The 18,277-nt window shown below is 38.5% G+C and overlaps 1 long non-coding RNA gene across 1 annotated transcript in view; it reads right to left on the minus strand.

The window, feature by feature from the left end:
* The window catches only part of LOC130544154 (uncharacterized), a 778,585-nt gene that overhangs the window by 423,654 nt on the left and 336,654 nt on the right, over positions 1 to 18,277 (minus strand). The window lies entirely within an intron of this gene.

The raw sequence follows: 18,277 nt of genomic DNA on the forward strand, positions 1-18,277 counted from the left end.
ACCATGTGAGGTTGACTGATAATATTATTTAATGTATCATCGAACAGAGAATGACATCATTTACTAACGGTCTACTTTGTGTCCGACACTTCACAAATATTATCTCAAGTCCTCACAAAAGTTTATTGAATTGTTTTATTGCCCTTAATTTTCAGCAGAACAAACTGTAGTTAAAAGAAGTTAGGGAACTTTCTAGAAGTTACACGGCTTATAAAGCAGAGTTGAGATTTAACTTTACTTTGCTCTTATTCCAAAGTCTTTACCCTTTCCATACTGGCATCCTCCCTTACTTCTTGCCCCCAGAGAACACTGCAATCTTCCCTTTCAGTTCCCTTCCATGCCTGAGCATCTGTGATCTGCTAAACAGGATTACATAATTAATGCAATGTTGCCATTAATTCCATCAGAGGTCCTGCTTAGTTACTTATGTGACTGTTCTACAAAGATCAATAGCTTCTGAGGGAAACTTGATTGACTTATATACATTCACACCTTACTCTAAGTGTCTAGTACTTTGTCACAAGTATGTGGAATGAGTGGACATAAATGTTTCCAAGGAATCACATCAAAATAAAATTAGAGAGATCCAAAACGTCCATCATTGCCTAATTTTATGTTAATTTATTATATACTCCATCTTCTAACCTCTGATCTCCAAAGTTGCCTAGAAATCACCATCCTTATGACTTACAGATCTTTCTTTCAAATAGTGTGTTTCCCACATACTCATGCTTCTATTCCCTCCCCCCTTTCTCTCTCCCTTCTTTCCCTCTTACCTACCTTCCTTCCAAAAACTTCTATGTGCAAGTATCTAGCAGTCAACTATTCAAAATTCTCATGAGAAATAGCCAATTATGTGACAGTGTGATCAGTACAAAGTCAGAGGAGTGTGTAGGATACACTGAGAACACAGGAGACTTCTGCTGTTTGGGGGCTCAAGAAAGACTACTTGGAGGAGGTAATTAGTGGACTAGATTTTGAAATATAGGAAATAATAAGGCAGGAGCTAATAGAATGTTAAGTGTTTTTTGTTTTGAGAAAAGAGAGACTAACATATTTAAAAGCTTTTTTTTAAAGATTTATTTGAGACAGAGAGAGTGGGGAAGGGGCAGAGGGAGAGGATCTCAAGCAGACTCCCCACTGAGCTCGAAGCCCCACACAGGGCTCAATCTCAGGACCCATGAGATCACAACCTGAGCCAAAACTAAGAATTGGAAGTCTGACTGAGCCACTCAGGCACCCCTGTTTAAAAGCTTTGGGTACGTGCACCCCAATGTTTATAGCAGCAATGTCCACAATAGCCAAACAATGGAAAGAGCCCAGATGTCCATCGACAGATGAATGGATAAGGAAGATGTGGTATAGATATACAATGGAATGTTACGCAACCATCAAAAAATGAAATCTTGTCACTGCAATGTCCTGGATGGAATTAGAGGGTATTACGCTAAGTGAAATAAGTCAATCAGGGAAAGACAACTACCAAATGGTCTCACTGATATGTGCAATTTAAGAAACTAAACAGACGATTATAGGGGAAGGGAGGGAAAAATAAAACAAGACAAAACCACAGAGGGAGACAAACCATAAAGACACTCTTAATCATAGGAAACAAACTGAGGGTTGCTGGAGGGGAGAAGAGTGGGGGGATGGGGTAACTGGGTGATGGACATTAAGGAGGGCATGTGATGCAATCCGCACTGGGTATTATATAAGACTGATAAATCACAGACCTGTGCCTCTGAAAACAAAAATATATTGTATGTTAATTAATTGAATTTAAATAAAAACTGTTTCAAATAAAATAAAATAAAAGTTAAAAAAAAGTTATTTAAAAATAAGTTTCACTCAGGAGCTTCAGATTAAAGGACTAAGGAGACACAACAGACAGGATTTTCTGCAGACCTGTTCCATTATTTATTTTTTTCCCTAGGCCACACACTTGAATAAGGGTGCATATTCAATGTGAAAAGGTGTATTTGGCCTGCCAAAGTTCAAGCACAAGATTATAGTGTTAATTCCCACTACTCAAGGCTGGGAAGCTTGAAAACAAACTATCATCAGGGAAAATCCCAGCATGGAACAAAGGGCATGATGTGTTCACTGGAAATGGGGAATGGCCACGATCTATGGACTTGGCTGACTTGGCAGACTTGGGTTGGGATACCATCTGTGTCATTCACTGGTTGTGAGGCCTTGAGCAAGTTATTTTCCTTCTGAGCTTCAGGTTCCCTACTTATAAAGTGATGATTATAAGCTACCGCAACATTTAAAGTTTCGATGGGAAAACATATGTAAAATACCTTGTGTAAGTTCTAGCACACTACGTTCAACAAATAATATATATTACTACACTATTAATTATTATTATTGACTCTATTTGCTGTTCTCCACCCTGGGTACACGTCAAAACTTCTTTAGTGCTTTTGTACAAATTCGGATGTCTTTTCCTAGAATCTGCTTGATCACAGTATCTGTAGAATAAATTTGGACATCAATGATTTAAAAAAAGTGCTCTAGACAGTTTCTATGTATAACTAGAATAGTGCTGGAATGTAAAATTGACCTCTTAAAAATCCATCACACAGTAGCTCTGAAAGAGTCTGTGGCCCGCAGTGGACATATTTTCTGCAGTTGCTAGAGATAATAAAAAAAGAGGGTTCAGTCAGTGTTTTTCAAATTCTTTCCCAAATTATTTGTTCCCTACCATAAACCTTACTGAAAAAATAATAGGTAACAGTTATAGATTTATAGCTATTATTTTTAAGAACTACCTATGTGCTTATATCATTCTATTTACACAGCAAGTCTAAATACATTATTCTTCATGGCCTCTGTGTTATAGTTGAGGAAAATAATCAGAGACATCAACATACTTTTCTAAATCCCACAGCTATTGAGTATAAAGTGTAGGGTAGAGGTGGGTACAGGCTTTCCCTACCATGCCATGCTGCCTTTGGGTGTTATAAATGGATATGATTATATCCAAATCTAAAGACATTTTATATTATACTTTGTCTGTGGGACTGTATTGGGTACACATTTACAGTTGGGAAATATCAGGTGAAAAATCTAAGTAGCATCCACCGGAATGGCATCTGAAGTCCAGTCCAACTGGACTATTATTTGGGAACTCAAGAGCCGCAGTCAGTTTAAACACCTGTACCCAGCGTGGAGCCATCCGTTTCTGAAACATCCTGTACTTTCTCACTCACTTCTCTATTAAATCCATTATTTAAGCATTCTTGCTTTTCGGCGTGTGCCGTTCTACTCCACTGAGCTGCTTCTGTGTGGATTACAGGCACAGCATCGTGGTGACTCAAACCTAATTGACTTCCATGGTAAATATTAAAGGAAGGTGGCAAATGTGACTAGTTGTCCATTCAATATGACATGAGGTGGCTAATGTGTGTGTGTAATGAGGGGAAACTCTTCTGAGCTTCAAGTCTTGCTTTATGGAGAAAAGGAGGTGAATCCTCAAGTGACTGTTGACAAGTCTATGGCAAATGTGTGCACCAAGTGAGAAGTTGAAATAAAAAGCGCTGTACGAAGTCGTTAAACATCAAGCCTGATGAATTATTCATTTAATGGCTTCAAAGTTGGACTTGGAAAAATGTAAATAAAACACACCGAAAACTTTCTCTTTTCTGGAAACGATTTTATAGTCATGAACTAAATGCGAGGAGCACTTAAAGTGTCGAACTGCATTGTATATTTTATGTAAATTAAGAATATTAAACAAATTCCCCATTTGGTACAAAAGAGAGAAAGAAAATAGACCTCTCCTGATGATCAATGCCTGTGAGAAAATGAATTATCTTTATTTTCTCCATTATCTTTTATTGTCATTTTATATACTCTATAAAATATCGACCTGCAAGGTATTCAAATGAAATGTGATGTAATTTTTCTGATTCACAAGTCTTTTTTATACCCTTCAGGCATGACTGCGACCTTCTCTACATCCCTGAATATGCCTCATAGCTAGACTCTGCCTTAGTAATAGAAAGTACTCTAGTAATAGAGTGTATTATATTAAGGGAAATGTAGTCCTTGGAGTCCAAAGGGATGGGTTCAAATCCCAATTCTGCAATTGAATGTGTAGCTTTGGAAATGTTAATTGTAATGACTAACTCAAAGTATTGCGAAGCTGAAGACAGAATGCACATTCATGAAACACATGGTAGGATCATAACAAGAATTAGTAAATGAAACGGATTCTGGAGAAATTCTTTAAGTGATTGTGGCCACAGGATCCCTCTTGAATCCACAATAACAGCTTTTTACCGAAGCTTAATATTCATTAGCCACATACTTTTATGCACCTATGCACCATGTAGGGTAAAACAGAGAAAGTTATCATTCAGAAAATGACGTGATTGACCTATAAGAAGGCAGCATTCCAAGACCTTACTGAAAGCCAACACATACCCAGAAACCATATCAAATGCCAAGTCTTCAGTGGAAATACCCTGATATAGCCTAGGACTGCAACAGAATGGAGTATGTGGTCAAGTTTCCAATGATAGCAGGAAAATGAAAATAATACACACATATATGTGTCTATTTTTTATAAAAGAAACACTTAAATTGAATTTTTTTTAAAAGATTTTGTTTATTTATTTAACAGAGAGAGACAGCCAGCGAGAGAAGGAACACAGAAGGGAGAGTGGGAGAGGAAGAAGCAGGCTCCCAGCGGAGGAGCCCGATGTGGGACTCGATCCCGGAACGCCGGGATCACGCCCTGAGCCGAAGGCAGATGCTTAATGACTGTGCTACCCAAGCACCCTAAATTGAATTGTTTTAACCTAAGTTCCCTGAAACCATAGCCTGATACAAAAACCTTGCACACTGGTAGTTTATTTAGGAATTTATTCCAGAGTACAGGAGTGAGTAACCTAAGAATACAATTAAGAAAGAAGAAAAACCAGTGAAATGCCTTTCTGGTTGTTGCTCTGTGCTCCAACTGCTTGGTCTTGCCTTCTGAGGACCCTGGTGCAATGGCTCACAAAAACGATGGTATGGCACCAAAAGGAAAGGCATTTATCCATGAGTGTCCATATTGTGCCACTCAAGGGAGCCCCAAGGTTTTACCTCCTATACACTTCTTGCTTGCACCTGCATGAATGTCACTAGAGTTCCCTTGGGCATGTCATGTGCTCCAAAGAAATCCTTGGACAGGAAGAAAGAATTTCTTGGTCTAAAACAAAGTGGTACCTGGGTAAAGCTCATGGAGCTAGCAGGGAATTATTTGCCTCAACAGGGGCCAGAGTAAGAAGTGTCCAGTACAGCTCTTTTCAACACTCAGATTGCCTTACATCATTTAAGTTCAGCCTCTCAGAAAGTACCTTTCAGAGCTGGCAGTCTCTGCAAATGTGGATTATAGAAGTTTAGAGGACACCTTACAAACCCCACTGCTATGGGCAGTACAGAAACACTAACTGAAATCCATCATTTGTATACATTAGTCACTCCTTATCTGTGGTTTTGCTTTCCACGGTTTTAGTACCCACAGCCAACTGGAGTTTGGATGCAAATGACCTTCTAACTGGATCATCAGAAGGTCAGTAGTAGCCTAATGCTATGTCACAGCACCTCCGTCATTCACCTCACTTTATCTCATCACACAAGGATCTTATCATCTCACATTATCACAAGAAGGATACATCTGGTACAATAAGACATTCTGATAGAGAAACCACATTCATATAAGTTTGATTATAATATATTGCTATAATCATTCTATTTTATCATCAGTTATTGTTAATCTCTTACTGCACTTACTCTCTAAATTAAACTTTATCATAGGTACATATGCATAGGATAAAACAGTATATATAGGATTTGGTACTATCTGTGGTTTCAGGTATCCACTGGGGGTCTGGAAATATATCACCTATGGATAAGGAGGGACTACTACCTTCCAACACTCATTTTATATTTCCCTTACCTTTGGCCAGCACTTTTGCTGCTCTAGGATGCTTGTCTAGGGCTGGGTGATTTAGACTCTTTATCTCCAAAGAGGATCTGAGCCCTTGATTATCTTGCCCTTATGAGCTGTGGTTTCTACAATTTCCTTTTCATCGGTATTACCAGATATGGAAGTGTAAAAAGACAACCCAATAACAGGACTGTGATTCAACCTAACCAGGGGCAATTACTTCTGCCAGGATAGCAACTCTTGCTTGTCTACTGGGCCAGTGTCAGGATTCCAAGGTGGGAGCATTAGCTTGGGTGGAAGTGATTCACTCTGGTGGAAATGAACCCTCCCCCCAGCCCAAATGAGTAGAGTAGCCATTAAAATAGGCTTGTCTATGATCATAGGAATGAAAAACATAATTTTATATATTCCCTAATTAGGTAAAATTAGTAAAATTATGTCAAATTAGATCAAATAGAATGATGAAAAGAGTTGTTCCTGATTCCACAATCTGGTTCCTGAACTTATGTATTATAGCTGCTGTAGACATAGCACCATAAAAGAGTGGTCAATTCAGCAAATATCTCACATATGAGTGGACAGCACCTAAATCCTGCAGGGACTCATCTCTGAATTGATGCTTTGGATGAACCTTTAGTGGACTACTCCATTGTTCTTTGAGTTGTCTATTTTTACATCCTGAAGGGTATGGTAGGAACAATGGGTCATAGTCACAGGTCTACTGTTGTGCATTTGCTGCCAAAAAATCAGTCCCTTGGTCTGAGGAATTATTGTGCAGAATATCATGGAAACGGCTAAAGAATTCTGCAAGTATTTGGATGGTGATACTTCCATAGGCACTGCAAGCAGAAAAGGCAAACTTTTATGTGAAAAATCACTGCATCTTCAGTATAGATTTCCAGTGAAGCTAATCTGCCATCAAGTGACTGCTGATTCATTTAAGAGAGGGGTCCTTTTTGAGGATGCAGTCTTGGGGTCTGCTGCTTGTGGGTTATGTAGGCATTGAGTGTTCACAGTGGCTAGGTCATAAATTTTGAAGAGAAGGCCATGATGTCTGGCACATTGTTCATCTTCATCCTTGCCACAATGGCCATTCCATTCATGGGCCATTGCACTAACACTGGTTTGACTGAAGGAAAATGCTAGCTGATATCCACAGGATCAGACATCCATTTGTTAGCTGACTGCCTCTTCTGAATCTAGTCAGGTGCCTCTTTCCCAGATTTCCTTGTTCTAATCTTTCAGTCTTGCTCCTTCTGAGTCTTCTAGTAACAGGCCAAGCATACTCTTCGGGGGGGTCCTTATATGTTCACACATGAGACTCCTTACTCCTTCCCACAAAGTTGATGACCAGGCATACCACAGAAAGCTCTACTCACTGGGAGTATTTCCACCATTCATCTTTGGGAACACCCTGGGTGGTTCTTGGTAAGGCAAGAGTCCATTTGGGGCTTATACCAACTTATCACACTTGTGAACAAGGCCCAAGTGTTTTCTCCCCATTAGCGGTCATCAAAACAGACAAAGATGTGTTTGTGAAGGGAGTATTTGGGTTGAGGGACTGGCAATAATGAGACACCGATAGGTGATGTGGGAGACTGAGCTACATGTACATGTGACTTATATATGCTCCCTGAACCAGCCTGGCCTCATGCAGGACATATTTCCATTGCCTGCCCTGGAGGATTGCTGCTGCACCATTGTGACCTCATAACAAGTCTTGAAGGGCAGCTCTGGACATATGGATACTTGCTGTCCTCCACTTACAGGCTCTCAGTCTCTACAAGGGCCCAGTAGCATATTAAGGGCTTCTTTTTAGATTCCAAGGAGTTTTCTGCCATAGAAGGCATGGCTTTCTCTAGGCTCTAGGAATCTCAACTAAGATTCCCCTCTTGCAGTTTTCTGCACACCATTCTAATCCAGCCTAGATAACTGTGTATTATTGAATGTGCTGGGTCATGTGGCAGCACAGGTGGCACCACCACCTAGACCTCCTAGAAAGCTTCCTTGCTCTAGGCCTTGCTCAAAATCAGCAAGACTCAGGGTTGTGCAGCCCTGAGCACTGAGTGAGTCTGTACTTGCTCCCTGTGCCTTCGTGTCAGAGAAGCCTTGAGGCAGGACACAAGAGATCATGGCAAAGACCCCAGGGAGGTGCTGCTGCACAGTGGTTGCCAAGGTGGTGGCTGGAGGGAGAGGTGGGACCATGGAAATATGAATTGGTATGCAATGGATGTCTACTATAATGTGATAATGAAGACATATCATTATTCAACTTAAGTAACTACTTTCATTTTAAAATTAATGTCTTTCCATCTTTTTGATAGTCACCTGGCTTTTCACTTGTTTCTTGAAAAGAGTGAAATGCAAAAACATTGCCAACCATATATCATTTTTTTTCTCATTTCATACACACACATATATGCACATGTGCATGCACAAACACACCACACAAACATACACACATCTACAAAAATAAAATATATATATATATGAAGGGGCATGCAGTCACCTCAGACAATTAATTTATTAATTAATTACAGTAGGCTCCATGCCCAGTGTGGAGCCCAACATGAAGCTTGAACTCACAAACCTGAGATCAGACCTGAGCTGAGATCGTCGGACACTTAACCAACTCAGCCACACAGGAGCCCTGACAATCTGAAATTTAAATCTTCAATTCTGTTGATTAGAAATATTTCTGACCTTTATTTTCTTTATATGTAAAACAATAGATAAAACTTATATTTTACTGCAAAAAGTAGCTTGGAGCACACAGAGGCATACATACACTTCAGAAAGGACATAGGAATGCTTTGGAAATCTGTCAGTCTGCTGCAATGGAATGTAAAATCTGGATGTATACCAGTGTACAAGTACATATATGAAATTTTCCCTAGGCCTCAGTTTTCCTGAGACTAACAGAGAACACTCAGTTTATTTTAGTACCCTCCCTCCTCTTTTTATTTTTTCTTCCTTCACTAATTCACCCATCTTCTACAACTTTCTTACTAAAAACGTTTCTGCTAGAATGCAACGACTTTAAATCACTCTCTGGTTTTTACCTTACCACAGAATTTCCTGCATATTGTCTTGCTTCCTATCCTTTTTAATGTTTTTTGTTTACTTTATTCTATTTATTTAATTATTATTTTTGCCTTCACTCACAATTCTTGCCAATAGAAAGGTTGGAGTTTCAAGAGAAAATGATAAATTTTCAGTGGACAAAAAAAATCTTAACTCTGCTTTATTTTTATGAGATGAAGGCAGTAGTGGGGTCTGAGTGAAGGATAAATGTTTAGGAAATATCACTTCCTTGCCTTTTGGTGTGAAATATCTTGGGAAGGCAAAGTTGATTCAAAACTTTTAAAATTCCACAGTAGTTACAGTTTGCAAAATTATCTTTCAGCCTTTTCATCTGAAACAATAATCAGACTTCCAAGAATAGGTTTCATAGGTTGGTCTTCATTGCAACATAGTATATTTCAGATGAAAATTGTATTTTGCAGCACAATCAAAATGATAATTTTTTTTCCAATATGCCTTTTGAAGCAGCCTTTGCCACAGAAGACAACAGCATATACAAACGGTATTGCGCAAACCGCTGTTAGTCAAGATTCTATGGAGAAACAGAATTCATTCTCCTGGGTATTTTACAATATTTGTTCTCCTTGTATTCCTATATCCATGCCCTTGGTGGATTTCAATGGGCATCTAAATCTATAATCCAATGGAATCGTAGTGTAGTAATTTAATTTATTTTTCATACAGTGTTTGACTTTACTTACATCGCTTTTAAAAAGTAGAACAAACAGAGTAAGGAAGGTCTAGATTTTCTGTGAAAACAACGCAATGTTTAGAGTTATTAATATCAGGATGTAACAGCCTTGGGCAAGATATTTCAATATTACGCTCAGTTTTCTCACTTCTTAAATTAGGGTAATCATATCTCCTTCAGATTGTTTTTTGTTTTTTTTGTTTTTAAAGTTTGAATGAGACAATATATGTGAAGTGATGAGCACAGTCCCTGGCTTATGGGGGGAAAAATCAACAACTGGCCATTATTATTTAATGATATTGTTGTTACCACCGAAAATTATAATAATACTTTCATATCTCTCTTTCTTAGAACCAAATACTTCCAGGACTTATCATTCCAGTTAAAACTGATCACTCAAGACCCTGTCGAGGGTACTGCTTAAAGGTGATGCAGTCACGATGGTGAAGGAACTAGGTATTGTGCCCAATGATAAAAAGCTGATGAGACAGAGTGTGTAGTCTAGACACTAGATATAATAAATATAAACAGGCACTTAACAGTACTCATGTGGAAAATACTGGAAATTTAAACTCTACCAAATGGCAGAATTTGGACCTACAATTCTGAAGAGTGATCTCAGTTCTGGGTTTGAAAAGGGATTTACCAATGCAGTTTTCTAGTAATGCAAATTATACAAGGAACAGTCAGTCATTCCTTTGTGTGCTTCATTCAGGTCTAGAGTAACTTGGACCTTGGGAGAATGGATCTATTACAAACAAGCAGTTGATAGCGAGAGAGATGAAGCAATATTTATTTTTCCCCATCAGCATACTCTCTTAAGGTCTATAGCAAAGGAGAGAATAAAAGAATTTTTGTTTGTCTTTATGTATAATTCCTGCTTGGTAGGTGTCGAAAACAATCATTCCATACCCAGTAGATTTGGCTCTTCATTCAGTCACTCACTGTCTTTTGTTCCATGTCCCATCCTTGTCCCTGGATACATAAAGGTGAATCAGACATGGGACTTCTTCCTGAACACAGGCAGAGTTGTAAACCCATAATTGCAACATGGTGAAAACTTAAGAGAGATGTGTAAATGTGTAAACGTGATCTGCAAAACAGAAACAGCTACCCATGCTGGCACTTGGGATTAATTCAGGAGAGATTCCAAAGGGACGGTGTATTCTGGATAGTGTGCTAAATTAGGCATAGTTTTTCTAGCAAGGCAAAAGTGGCATGCATCAAACAATGGCTTGATTAAGCAAAACTACAGAAACATGGAAAAGAATTGGAATGCTCATGGGTCAGCGCGTAATCTGGAAGATGTGGAGCCGGAGGCTATGTGGAATTACTATGGGAGATCATCCTACAGAGTGAGGCTGGGTCCACCCCCAGGAAAGACCTTCAATACCGAAACAAGCCGCTTAGAATATGTCACATGCTTTAAGAACATGGCATTTTACTCTGGAAGTATGAAGATAGGACTAGGAGGTCAAGAAAGAAGGCTGGGTAAAGAATTCAGCACATACTGGAATATTAGAGGTAACAGGTGATGAGGTGGTGGCCATGGCAGCGGGACAAGGAGCAGACAGAGAATGAGACCACTGATCATCAAGCCCTCTTTGCTAAAAGGTACCATTCCAACACTCATGGGGGAAATGATAGACCTGGAGTGAGAAGGAAGAGCATAAGCGAGGGCTTTGTCTCTGACTCACTGTGTTAATTGGGACTAGATGACTCTCTGTGATCATTTTTGGTCCCATATTCTCTGTTTTTCTGACACAGAATGCTATTATTTACTAAATATTTACTGTATTTCTTCTTTGCTCCGTGAATTTAAAAGATCAATGCAAAAGCCTTGACTGTATGACTTTTGAGTGCATGACTTAAAATTCTATGTCATTTTGATCTTTTTACCATGCCTAATTTAACTCCTCCTATTAAATTCATTAAACAGTTGCTGTCTTTAAAGGATACATTTTTCTTCTCTCTCTGACCCTTCTTAAATGACTGTTAAAAAAATGTCTTACTTGACTCTAATTAATAAGCTACAACTATTCAATTAACAAAATATATTTAAAAACAAAAAACTTGGACCATTTTCAAAGCAAAAGTCTGCTGCACACAATTTCAGACCTCCACCAGGAATTAGCAACTGATGTGCTGACATAGTACATGCATATTTACTTTTGTTATCCCCCAAAATGCACTGTTGCCATGGTAACCAATGTAGTGCCGCTGCTACCAAGAGACAGAAGTTCTTGGTGGCTATAAAGGAAAAAAAAAAAAAGAGGAAGAAACAAAGAAAAAAATAATCAATGAAAATTAAATGCAAAGCCATTTTTATGAACCACCATGTAAAAGGCTGCAAATTATCTTGGGAAAATCTAGGGAAGGGGGACCACCATCAAGGAAATGCTTCATTTCAGCACACTGGTCCTAAGTGTCCCTTTATCAGGGTAGAAATATTGCAAAGAACCCTATTGGCTATCTGTCAAATTGTTTGAGTAGCTTCATTAATGTTCACTTTACTTTATGCACCATAAGGGAAGAGACCTTGAATGTTCTGCTTAACATTATAGGGCCAGCAGCTGGTATAATATCCTATACACAAAAAGCACTTGAAAAATTGTGAAATAAATGAGTAAATGTATAACAGCCAGCTTACGGCAATGCCTACAAAACAGAATTAGAGAAGATCCTGTGGAGTAAAAAGAGCAACTTCCTAATTTTTAATGTACATTAAAAATAACATAGGCAGTTAATAAAATGCAAAATCCTGGGTCCTACTCCAGATGATTTTGATTCCGTAAATCTAAGATGTGCCTCAGGATCCTTTAGCATCTGTTTATCATGTGTTATAGGTAAGTATGATGGATTTGCTGTAGGAACTTCCCTTTGAACACATTTGGGGACGTTATTAAACTCTAAGTTAAAGGCTCTAAATTTGCTCTACTGCTGAACAACTCTATAGAATCGTATAGAATTTCCTGGTTAGGATTCTCTACTCAGAAAGAAACAAGTTGCATTTCAATCATTTTCAAAATAGATGCAATCTAAGGTCCCCACTAAATTTTATTTAAAGTAGCTCTGACTGAAATAGGGTCTTTTTTTTTTTTTTTTCTTTTTTAACCTTTGGGTCTTACATAAGGTTTCCTCCCACCCCCCCAAATTTTCCTGCTATTGAACATAATGACATATTGACATAATGACAATAATGACCTGAAATGCAAAAACAAAACAACTTTGACAATTTTAGGAATATGTAAGTTTAAAAAAAAAATCTAAGTTTTAGAAATTACACAATTGATTTGATTAAGGCAGGCGCCCTAGACCAAAATAAGATCTGCTGATGGACTATCAATCAACTTTCTTTACAAATTCTATTTACCAAATAACTGCCAAATCAACATTGTTAGCTTATTACACATAGAAATACAGAATAAGAGATTTTATTTTCAAACAGATTTCCTTTGTTTTTCCCAGGAAGAGCACCTCTTCCTTCATTCTGTTACCAAAACTGCAAAAGCAAGATGTTATTTTTGGCCTATTGAAATATTCTAGGTAGTAAGTCAAAAGATGGAAAGAAAGCTTGATTTCTGATGTTCTAACTCACTAGAATCCAAATAAAGTATAAATTAAGTTTTAAAAAAGGAAGCTAAAAAAAGGGGAAAAAAGGAAGAAAAAAAGAAAAGAAAGTTGAAACTTCAATCATTGTGTGTTGCATTAATTAAAATGGCTAGGAAATACCAACAAAAAAACTGTCATCAGCTATCGCTTTTGCTTGCAAAATAATTTGTCATTTTGCATCAAACTCTGCCCTGAATGTGCTCAGAGTTAAAGGTTTTGCAACTTGATCAGCTTCCAGACAAATTGGCCCAATCTCTTCTTTGTGGTCTTGGCTGAGGGCCTGTTTCCTGTAACTCTTGTTTTTCTCTCCTCCTGTCTCCTCTCTGTTTCCTCTTCCCACCATCAGGGTCCTGAAGATTCTGAATCACTATTTCCTGGTTTGGCTTACCTCTTTCATGAGCACTTCCCACTGGTCAGACACATTGCTAATGCAGCCAGTGACCTCATAAACTGAACAAATCCAGAGATAAAAATGGATGTGCCAATTTAAAAGAGGTCAAGCAGCAAGTGGGAATCAAGTGTGAACAGCAAGCAGATGGTGATTGCATTTCAAAGAGACTAGTACTTCCAAAATATAGGCCTGCCAACACAATTACTATATTGTTGTATTTAAAGAAAATACATTTATAAAGAATTATGAATGTAAATCTCATTTAAAATGTAAAGCACTTTAAAAAATAAAAATGTAAAGCACTTTAAGAAACTTTTATTTAAGAAGACTTTATTTATTTATTTACTTACTCATTTAGAGAGCAGGGGAGGGGCACAGAGAAAGGGGGGGGGGAAGAATCCCAAGCAGGCTCCTCACTGAGCACGGAGCCCCCACGTGGGCCTCAATCTCACGACCCTGAGATCATAACCTTAGCCAAAATCAAGAGTCAGACACTCAACTGCCTGAGCCACCTAGGTGCCCCAGTAGCTCTTTTAAATAAAAAGTAGATATTTATGAAAATTTAAATCATGATGGATTGACAAATGAATTTCCAAAAATCATTTGATTCCAAGGTGTACATGTGTAATAAATACCCCACAACATGCCAAGGTTGTACCAGTGCCTTCACACACCAAGTTGCTTGTAGTTTTAATAATCAAGAGGCAAAATAAGTAGATTGAAACCAACTGCATTTCAGATAAAGATACAAAGGTTCAGAGAGGATAAACTACTTTCCAAGGCTAAAGTTACAGAGTTGGTTGAGGCATCACTCAAATCTAGTTATCCTTAGGTTTTTTTATATTCCCTCTCTCAAATAATAACTACGTATGATAGGATAAGAAAGTTGAGAGTGACCAGAGAATAGGGTAAAAGCTTATGATCAATTGATTTGACCCTGACTTTGAAAGATGCAGTTCAATGTTAAGGAAGTTCAAGTTAAAGAAGATCATGAACAAAAATACAAAAATGAGGGCTTTCAGTGACTGCTGGTTGAACCCTGAGGACTCTGGCCAGGAAGTAAAATGTTAGTCAAAAGATCTGAGTTGGGCTGGGAAACTTAGTAGGCTGAGACAAAGGCTTTCAGAAAAATGTTATTCATGAACAGCTTCAGAAAAATCCAAATTTAATAATAATTGTCATAACAATAATATAAAGAGCCAATGTGGATTTGTATTTCTTGGCTCACAAGTATATCCATCCATGTATTTGTTCATTAATCTGCTGAGGCTTTATCCAGTGCTTGTTCTATGCAAAAACAACTGTGACACTGAGGGATGAATGGACACAGTGCAAGATCAGCTAAGGGCACCACTGTAATGGCAGGGGTAGCGATAGAGGTCTTCGTAGAAAGCTACAGTCACACACACACACACACACACACACACACACACACACACACACACACGAAGAGGTATCTACTTAGATTTGGGCGACAGATGAGACCACTTTCTCACTGAGCTGGAACTTGAAAGAACAGCAGAAGCTGGCTAGATGAACAAGGGATGGATGCAGACACAAGGGAGAAGCAAATATAAAAAACATCCCACAAAGTGGGAATATAAAGCATATCCAGATGCCCAGGGAACTCCAAGGGTTTGGGATGAATGGAACATAAGGCTAGAAATGTATTTGGAGGTCATGCTGAGGAACTTCTATTTTATTCTATGAACGATGGAGACCAATCAACGTATGTTAAGCTGGGGTTGAAACCTGATCATGTATTTGTTTTAGGAAGATGGCTTCGGCTCCCTATGGAAAATAGCTATTAGAGCCTAGGAAGGTAGGTGGAAAACTGGTGGTGTTTATGATGGGATCAGGGATGAATAAGAAGTATAAAAGGATGTTCCTCCTACAGATACTTTAAAAATGTTTACTTTTTTATTGTCACATTTAAGTGCAAAAAAATCTGGGGGGTAATTAAAATATGATTTCATCATCTTCCCCAAAATGCTGCAACCCAATTTGTTTGTTAAACAAAATGGATGGGATCATTGTATACCACCTCCCCTCCCATCCCATTTAAATGAGATTTCTTTCCTTGCTTCTGTTCTGGAAAGATGTTTCTTTTCCATATGACCTGGAGGGAAATGGCCCTTGTTGAACAGGTGAAGTGACCCTGGCCTCTGGAGAGGCAGGGTCTTTGACCCTGAGGCTGCTGCAGACTTTGGATCACTGTCAAGGTGCAGCCAGAGTCCCCTAGAGAGAGACTCAGCAGAACCGTGGAAAGATGAAGAAGGATTTTTAATATGTTCAGAAGTATTTATCAGTGCAGAAACTGACTGTTTAGAAGCCACTGCAATGAAGATTAAACTAGAGCAATCAGGTTAATGATGGCTAACATTTTCCTGAAGACTTAAATACAGGGCAGGCATCATTTTCAGCACTTTACTAAGACTTTATTTTATTCTGATAGTTCTATCAGTCAGGGTCCAGGGAGAAGACACTCAAGACGCTTTCATTACAGTAATTTGAGGAGAGATAAATCAGGCACTATTTTCAAATATGTGCTTAACAAACAGGGAAGCCAAAAGATGTAGTGCTATATCCCTCGAGTAGAAAAAAGGGGGCTCTGTTACCACCAGTAGCACTGAAAGGGCAAAGAGAGGAAATAATAAGTATAACAGCACATACAGAGGGAAGGGTGCAGCAGGCCATGTAATGGGAGCTGAGACCACAGTGGAGCCATGCCAATGCCTTGACCTTGCAGGAGAACCAGGGACAGAGGGAAAAATACTGTATCAGCCAGAGTTCTCTAGAAAAAAAGAATCAGTAAGATTGATCGATCTATCGATCTATAGGTCGATCTATTATGTATCTATCTAGATTTATTATTTTTTGAATTGGTTCATGTGATTATGAGATCTGGAAAGTCTAAAATGGGTAGGGCAAGCTGGCAGGCAGGAATCTCAGGCACAATTCTACATTAGTCCTGAGGCATAATTCTTTCTTCTCTAAAAAGCCTCAGTTTTTGCTCTAAAGGTCTTGAAGGGATTGGACGAGGCCTACCGACAATGTGGAGGTTAATCTCCTTTTCTGAAGTCAAGTGATGTACATGTAAATCATATCTACAAAATACCTCTACAGCAATACTTAGAGTAATGTTAGACCAAACAGCTGAGCAGCATGGCCCAGCCATACTGACATAGAGATTTAACCAACAGAACTACATAAACCTCTTTCTTATTAATGGGTTTATCTGAGAGGCAAATGTGAAATCGTAGACAATCCATTATGTGTCTCTATATTAAGTGGGATACATGTGTGTCCAGTGATAACAAATAGAGATTTTTTTTTGAAGTGATTTTTTAAAAAAGATTTTATTTATTTATTTGAGAGAAGAGAGCACAAGTGGGGGCGCTGGGGGGACGGGCAGAGGGAGAGGGAGAAGCAGACTCCCAGCTGAGCAGGGACCTGGGATTATGACCTGATCTGAAGGTAGACTGTAGACGCTTAACTGACTGGACCACCCAGGAGCTCCACAAATAAAGATTTTTTAAAAAGAATGTTGTTTTCTTTATTGGTATGACAGATTATAGGTGATACCTCAGCTACCTCATATTCTAGTTAGTTTTCTGTCTACTGACAAACACCAGTAAGTTTCCTAGCAGAAACTCTTACCACCCAAACTCTGCGGCTTGTTATCTGAATAGGGATGTTAATTGCTCAGAGGTTTTAAAATTCCTTTGCTTGCTTTGTTTTGTTTCATTTTCAAAGTCAAGTTACACTTTTTTTCTCTTTGAAATGTCCTTATTACCTCATCTACTTTATTTTGCACAAATTGAGAGTGTCATTTGCCGCTCTGCTCTCTAATTGCTTGATTTCTTCTTGGTACAGGGAGGGCAGGATGGGCTAAATGTTTTACATACTGACTTCCAGGGTATAAACCTGTTATTTCCCAACTGCTTTTAGATCAGGGGTTGCCCCAGTTATCTTGTAAAAGACCACGTCATAAATATTTCAGGCTCTGAGGGACATATGGTCTTGTCACACGGCCGTGCTTGACACTGTCACTATAGTACTTAAGGAGCCATGGACAATACGGTAATAAGGGGGAATGATTTTGTTTCAGTAAAATTTATTTATGAACACTGGAATTTACATTTCATATAATTAACCCTCTTTTCTTCACAAAAAATTGAAAAAAAAATAAAAACATTCTTAGCTCACAGGCTATCCTAAAACAAGCAGTGTGTCGGATTTGGCCCTTGGGCCTTAGTTTGCTGATCCCGGCTTTAGGGAAATCCTTTCATGAGACCCAAAAGACACTCCTTCGAGGAGATGCACTGCATATGCTTTCTAATTTTTTAAACAGCTTTACTGAGGTATAATTGATTTGTGTGTGTGTGTGTGTGTGTGTGTGTGTGTGTGTGTATATATATATATATATACAATCCACATACTTAATGTATACAATTTGAAAAATTCACTACTTGAGAAAGTAAAGATTAGATAGGAACTGACATTTGCTGCGCGTTTATTCTGTAGGGTGTTTTATGTGGGTTTCCTCACGTAGTCC

The sequence above is a fragment of the Ursus arctos genome, unplaced genomic scaffold (genome assembly GCF_023065955.2).
Source record: "Ursus arctos isolate Adak ecotype North America unplaced genomic scaffold, UrsArc2.0 scaffold_19, whole genome shotgun sequence".
Lineage (NCBI taxonomy): Eukaryota > Metazoa > Chordata > Mammalia > Carnivora > Ursidae > Ursus > Ursus arctos.